Here is a 6,215-nt window from a genome sequence, read left to right on the forward strand (position 1 = left end):
CTCTTGATTCATGCTTACAAGCACAAACTAAAGGAGGAAGTACCAGTTACTCGCTCAATAAGGAAGTGGTCAGATGAAGCAGACGCTAAGCTACAGGACTGTTTTGCTAGGACAGACTGGAATATGTTCCGGGATTCTTCCGATGGCATTGAGGAATACAGCACATCAGTCGCTGGCTACATCAATAAGTTTATTGATGAAGTCATCCCAACAGTGACCGTACGTACATACCCCAACCAGAAGCCATGGATTACAGGCAACATCTGCACTGAGCTAAAGGGTAGAGCGGGACTCTAACCCAGACGCTTAATAGAAATCCCGCTATACCCTTTGACGAACCATCAAACAGGCAAAGCATCAATACAGAACTAAGACTGAACTCTACTACACCGGCTCCGACGCTCGTCGGATGTTTCAGGGCTTGCAAACTATTACGGACTACAAAGGGAAGCACAGCCGTGAGCTGCCCTGTGACATGAGCCTACCAGATGAGCTACATAACTTCTATGCTTGCTTCGAGGCAAGCAACACTGAAGCACGCATGAGAGCATCAGATGTTCTGGACGACTGCGTGATCACGCTCTCCGTAGGCGATATGAGTAAGACCTTTAAACAGGTCAACAGACCTTTGTACTCCGAGCATGCGCTGACCAACTGACAAGTGTCTTCACTGACATTTTCATCCTGACCGAGTCTGTAACACCAACATGTTTCAAGCAGACCACCATAGTCCCTGTGCCCATAGTCCCTGTGCCCTAGGCTGGTAAGGGCTCACATCAACACCATTGTCCCAGAAAACCTAGACCCACTCCAATTTGCATACTGCCCAAAAAGATCCACAGATGATGCAATTTCTATTGCACTCCACATTGCCCTTTTCCACCTGGACAATAGGAACAGCTATGTGAGAATGCTATTCATTAACTACAGCTCAGCGTTCAACACCGTAGTACCCTCAAACCTCGTCACTAATCTAAGGGTCCTGGGACTAAAAACCTCCCTCTGCAACTGGATCCTGGACTACAGGCTGCCCCCAGGTGGTAAGGGTAGGTAACAACACATCTGCCACGCTGATCCTCAACACGGGGGCCCATCAGGGGTGCATGCTCAGTCCCCTCCTGTACTCCCTGTTCACCTATTACTGCAGGGCCAAGCAAGACTCCAACACCATCATTAAGTTTGCAGACGACACAACAGTGGTAGGCCTGATCACCGACAACGATGAGACAGCCTATAGGGAGGAGGTCAGAGACCTGGCAGTGTGGTGCCAGGATAACAACCTCTCCCTCAACGTGATCAAGACAAAGGAGATGATTGTGGACTACAGGAAAAGGAGGACAGAGCATGTCCCCATTCTCATCAATGGGACTGTAGTGGAGCAGGTTGAGAGCTTTAAGTTCCTTGGTGTCCAAATCACCAACAAACTATCATGGTCTAAACACAGTAAGACAGTCGTGAAGAGGGAAAGACAACATCTATTCCCCCTCAGGACACTGAAAAGAGCATCCTGACTGGCTGCATCACTGCCTGGTATGGCAACTGCTCAGCATCCGACCGCAAGGCACCACAGAGGGTAATGCATACGGCCCAGTACATCACTGGGGCCAAGCTTCCTGCCATCCAGGACCTCTATACCAGACGGTGTCAGTGGAAGGCCCTAAAAATTGGTAACGACTCCAGCCACCCTGTCATAGACTGTTCTCTCTGCTACCGCACGTCAAGCAGTACCGGAGCGCCATGTCTAGATCCAAAATGCTTCTTAACAGCTTCTATGCCCAAGCCATAAGACTCCTGAACAGCTAATCAAATGGCTACCCAGACTATTTGCATTGCCCCCCCTCTTTTACGCTGCTGCTACTCCCTGTTTATTATCTATGCATAGTCACTTTAACTCTACCTACATGTACATATAACATCAAATACCTTGACTAACCGCTGCCTACGCACATTGACTCTGTACCGGTACCCCCTGTATATCGCCTCGCTATTGTTATTTTACTGCTGCTTTTGAATTATTTGTTACTTTTTTTTCTTCAATTTTTTACCTATCTATTTTTTACTTAACACTTGTTTTTCTTAAAAGTACATTGTTGGTTAAAGGATTGGACGTAAGCATTTCACTGTAATGTCTACACCTGTTGTAATTCAGCGCATTTGACAAATACAATTTGATTTGATTACTCGGCTCTCAGCTGCGCAACATGCAGTAAGTCATTGTTTTGCAGGTAGGAGTGTCCGTATAGCCTCTTCCTGCTAACTATTTGTTTTATTTAAACAACATTGCTCCATAATGTTACAGTATTAGCTAAACCAGTTCAGTTTACTAGTAGTATGCAAATGTTTCTTGGCACCGAAAGAAAGGAAAATGTTGTGAGTCTGGTAAAATAATCTGTAGTATTGTGTAGGCTGTAGCAATGTGTTTTAAGTTAGCTATGATTTTAAGTAAGTTTATCTAGCTGTCTTATTTTGTATTTGTTCAATGCCTCAATTGATTTCAGAAGTTATATTGGATATACCGTATGGCTGTACAGATTCCTGGTTCAAATCAACCCAAGATCATGAACCCTAAAGATGGGACAGAGTGCATGACAAGGTGGCCCAGAGGAATCTAGCTGTTCTGAATGAAGACCTCTCATGAGGTAAGTACACACACACATACACACACGCGATACCAGCTTGATATGTCCCTTGTCACCTATGTTTTTACCCAGAGAGTAACAGCTCTGGTGCTCTCTGTCTTATTCTATTATTTCTTGCTCTATGCTTGACCTAGGGTTTGAGAAGAGCTGACAAATCAGAACTGAGTAGGATTGTTAGTGAGCCCCATGAGGAGCACCTGATACTGCGCTGACTTCTCTGTTCTGGATGCTCTCCTGCCCAAACTGTCCCATTGTGTTTCCCCACCTCTGAACCCCCTTACCCCAAATAGAGTTGCCCCTGGTCCTAGATCTATGATCAATCTCAATTTTAACTCCCTCTCTTTGTCGCTCTCTCCCCATTACATTTGTGTTGCAATGAGGTTCTTATTTGGTTAACTGTTGTTACTTATATTGTCAATTTTGTTGTTTAATTAGTTTTTAATGTTGTTACCACTTTGAATAAATGTATTTTATCTACAAATGTATTGTTTTTCTTACATTTAGATTTCAGAGAGAATTTCAGTGTACATTTACAACAGTATCCTGGCACCAGAATTGCAAGCTTAATACTGTAATTATGCTTTGCAGCAGAGATGATGCAAAATATTTCACAGTACTATTTTCCTTACTGTAAAACATTACAGCATCCCTCTAAATTTACAGCAGGGATGCTGTAATATGTTTCACAATAAGGAAAATAGTACTGTAAAATATATTACAGCATCTCTGCTGTAAACAAAATTACAGTATTAAGCTTGCAACTCTGGTGGCAGTATAATGCTGTCGATTTACAGGGGAAAGTTTTATGGTGTAACTCTCAAATAAACCATGACCTGTAAATATGTTTTAAAAATATTTCACAAATATTGACCAATATACCATGGCTAAGGGCTGTTCTTATGCAAGATACATTGCGGATATTGACCATATACCACAAACCCCTGAGGTGCCTTATTGCTATTAAAAACTGGTTACCAACGTAAAGAGCAATAAAAATAAATGTTTTGTCATACCCGTGGTATACAGTCTGATATACCACGTCTGTCAACCAATCAGCATTCAGGGCTCAAATCACCCAGTTATAAAAATAAATATATGATCTGTAAATATATTCAACATAGCTCACACATAAAACTACAATTTGAACAAATATAGAAGGATTTGTGAGCAAATGTTCAGAAATCCCTGACATTTAAAACTGGAATGTGCATGTGCACATTCAAAAAGTGCCTGTGGATCTGTATTCTGTGTTTACAGAATTCTTTGATTTTTACCCCCATCTGTCCATGTATTGTAATCCACAAATGTAGTTTCAGATGAGAGTCGGCTATCTCCATTCATTGGGATAATCTTTATGTCACGTGACGAAATTACATCACGGCTGTGTACTTCTTGTCCTTAGCTAGAAGAAAGAACAGCTTGATAAAATGTGAGTACAACGTTTATTTATTCAACAAATGATGTTAAAATGTTCAACAAATGACTTTCGTATGAATATTACATTTGACCATTGGTGCATGCAATACCGAGTGTGTGTACCGGTAGCTAGCAGGCGATCTCGTCACCTGTTTAGACAAACCACCTAAATTAAACTTACTAGCAGTGGTTGAAAAAGTCCCCAATTGTCATACTTAATTTAAAGTAAAGATACCTTAATAGAAATGAGTCAAGTAAAAGTCATCCAGTAAAATACTACTTGAGTAAAAGTATTCGGTTTTAAATAAAAAAATACAAAATAATTTGACCTTTATTTAACTAGGCAAGTCAGTTAAGAACAAATTCTTATTTTCAATGACGTCCTAGGAACAGTGCGTTAACTGCCTGCTCAGGGGCAGAACGACAGATTTGTACCTTGTCAGCTCGGGGATTTGAACTTGCAACCTTCCGGTTACTAGTCCATATACTTAAGTATCAAAAGTAAATGTAATTGCTAAAATATACTTATGTATCAAAAGTAAAAGTATAAATCATTTCAAATTCCTTCTATCAATAAACGGCACCATTTTATTGTATACGCCAGAGGTATACTCCAACACTAATTTACAAATTAAGCATTTGTGTTTTTAGTGAGCCCATCAGATCAGAGGCAGTAGATATGACCAGGGATGTTCTCTTGATAAGTGTGTGAATTGGACCATTGTTCTGTGCTGCTAAGCATTCAAAATATATCGAGCACTTTTGGGTGTCAGGTAAAAATGTATGGAGTAAAAAGTACATTATTTTCTTTAGGAATGTAGTGAAGTAAAACTTATCGAGTACAGATACCCCAAAACACTACTTAAGTAGTACTTCAAATTATTTGTACTTAATTAGTTTACAACACAGCTTAATAGTTAATTGTTAATTCGGGAATGGGTCATTTTTGAAGAACAATTCAATAAAAAAAAATCTGAGTTGTGATCTGGCTAACAAGCTAAATTGAAATGTTGCAAATCCTATTTTCCAATCTGTTGTCTTTCAGGGATTTATTTTGCTCAGCATTGATGCTTTGGCAGGACAAATCACTCTTTCCCGACTGGTGTGGAGGTATTAAGAAATTGTAACATTATCTGATTAGAAATGTTAGCAATTCAGCTACTGTTTTCGGCTCAGTGTAGGCTTGCTAGCTAGCCAAGTCATTTGTTGTGCATGCTTAGATAAATGTATTAATGTATTGTTTCCTAGTCAATACATGCATTCTGTGTCTGAGTACTGTCAGTTCAATACATCTCTGTGTTGTGTTGCATCATTGAGTTAAGGGGCTGGGCAATGTTGCCTGTTCAATAAAAGGCAAAGTTGTCAAAATGATTAACCTGACAATAACGCTTGAGCCGGCTGCTTTTGGACCCTACTGCAACTCCCCACTAGTCAATCTCCCATTTATTTCAGGCCCTTTCTTAGTTGCTTGATCTGACAGCTGACTCACCCAAGGACCCACTGCAGAGTTTCCCAAAAAACGGTCCTGGGGACCCAAAGGGGTGGACTTTTGTTTTTCTTTGTCCTAGCACGAATACACAGCTTATTCAGGGCAATTGATCAAATTGATTATTTTAATCAGCTGTCAAGACCAACCTGTACAAACACTCCTTTACCCCTAATGCCATTGCCGTTTGAATACAGGGAGAGGGAGGCAGGCAAGTCTGTCTCTGTCTAAACAGGAACTCATTGTCACTATCATTGTCCTTGGTCATCATAACCATGGTGATGCTGACGTTGCTGATGATTTTGCTCAGCATATTTTTGATGTGATTCGAGGATGTGTACAGTGCGCTTTGCTTGTTATGTAACTTTGTACTATTGCTCTTATTACAGATCCACTTTTTGAATGCGCAAATACACTTTCCAAAGTTGTAAATGTTAGGGATTTCTGAATATTTGTATGCAAATATTTCTACATTTGTTCAAATTGTAGTTTTATTTGTAAACTGTATTGAATATATTTACAAATCATATTTATTTTTGATTTATGGTGAATATCTGTGAAATATTTATACTTATTCACGGATTATGGTTTAATTTGTGAAATATATGATTTACATATTTCCGGACTATAGTTTTATTTTAATATATGCACAGATCAAAGTTTTATTTGTGAGT

The sequence above is a fragment of the Oncorhynchus clarkii genome, chromosome 13 (genome assembly GCF_045791955.1).
Source record: "Oncorhynchus clarkii lewisi isolate Uvic-CL-2024 chromosome 13, UVic_Ocla_1.0, whole genome shotgun sequence".
Lineage (NCBI taxonomy): Eukaryota > Metazoa > Chordata > Actinopteri > Salmoniformes > Salmonidae > Oncorhynchus > Oncorhynchus clarkii.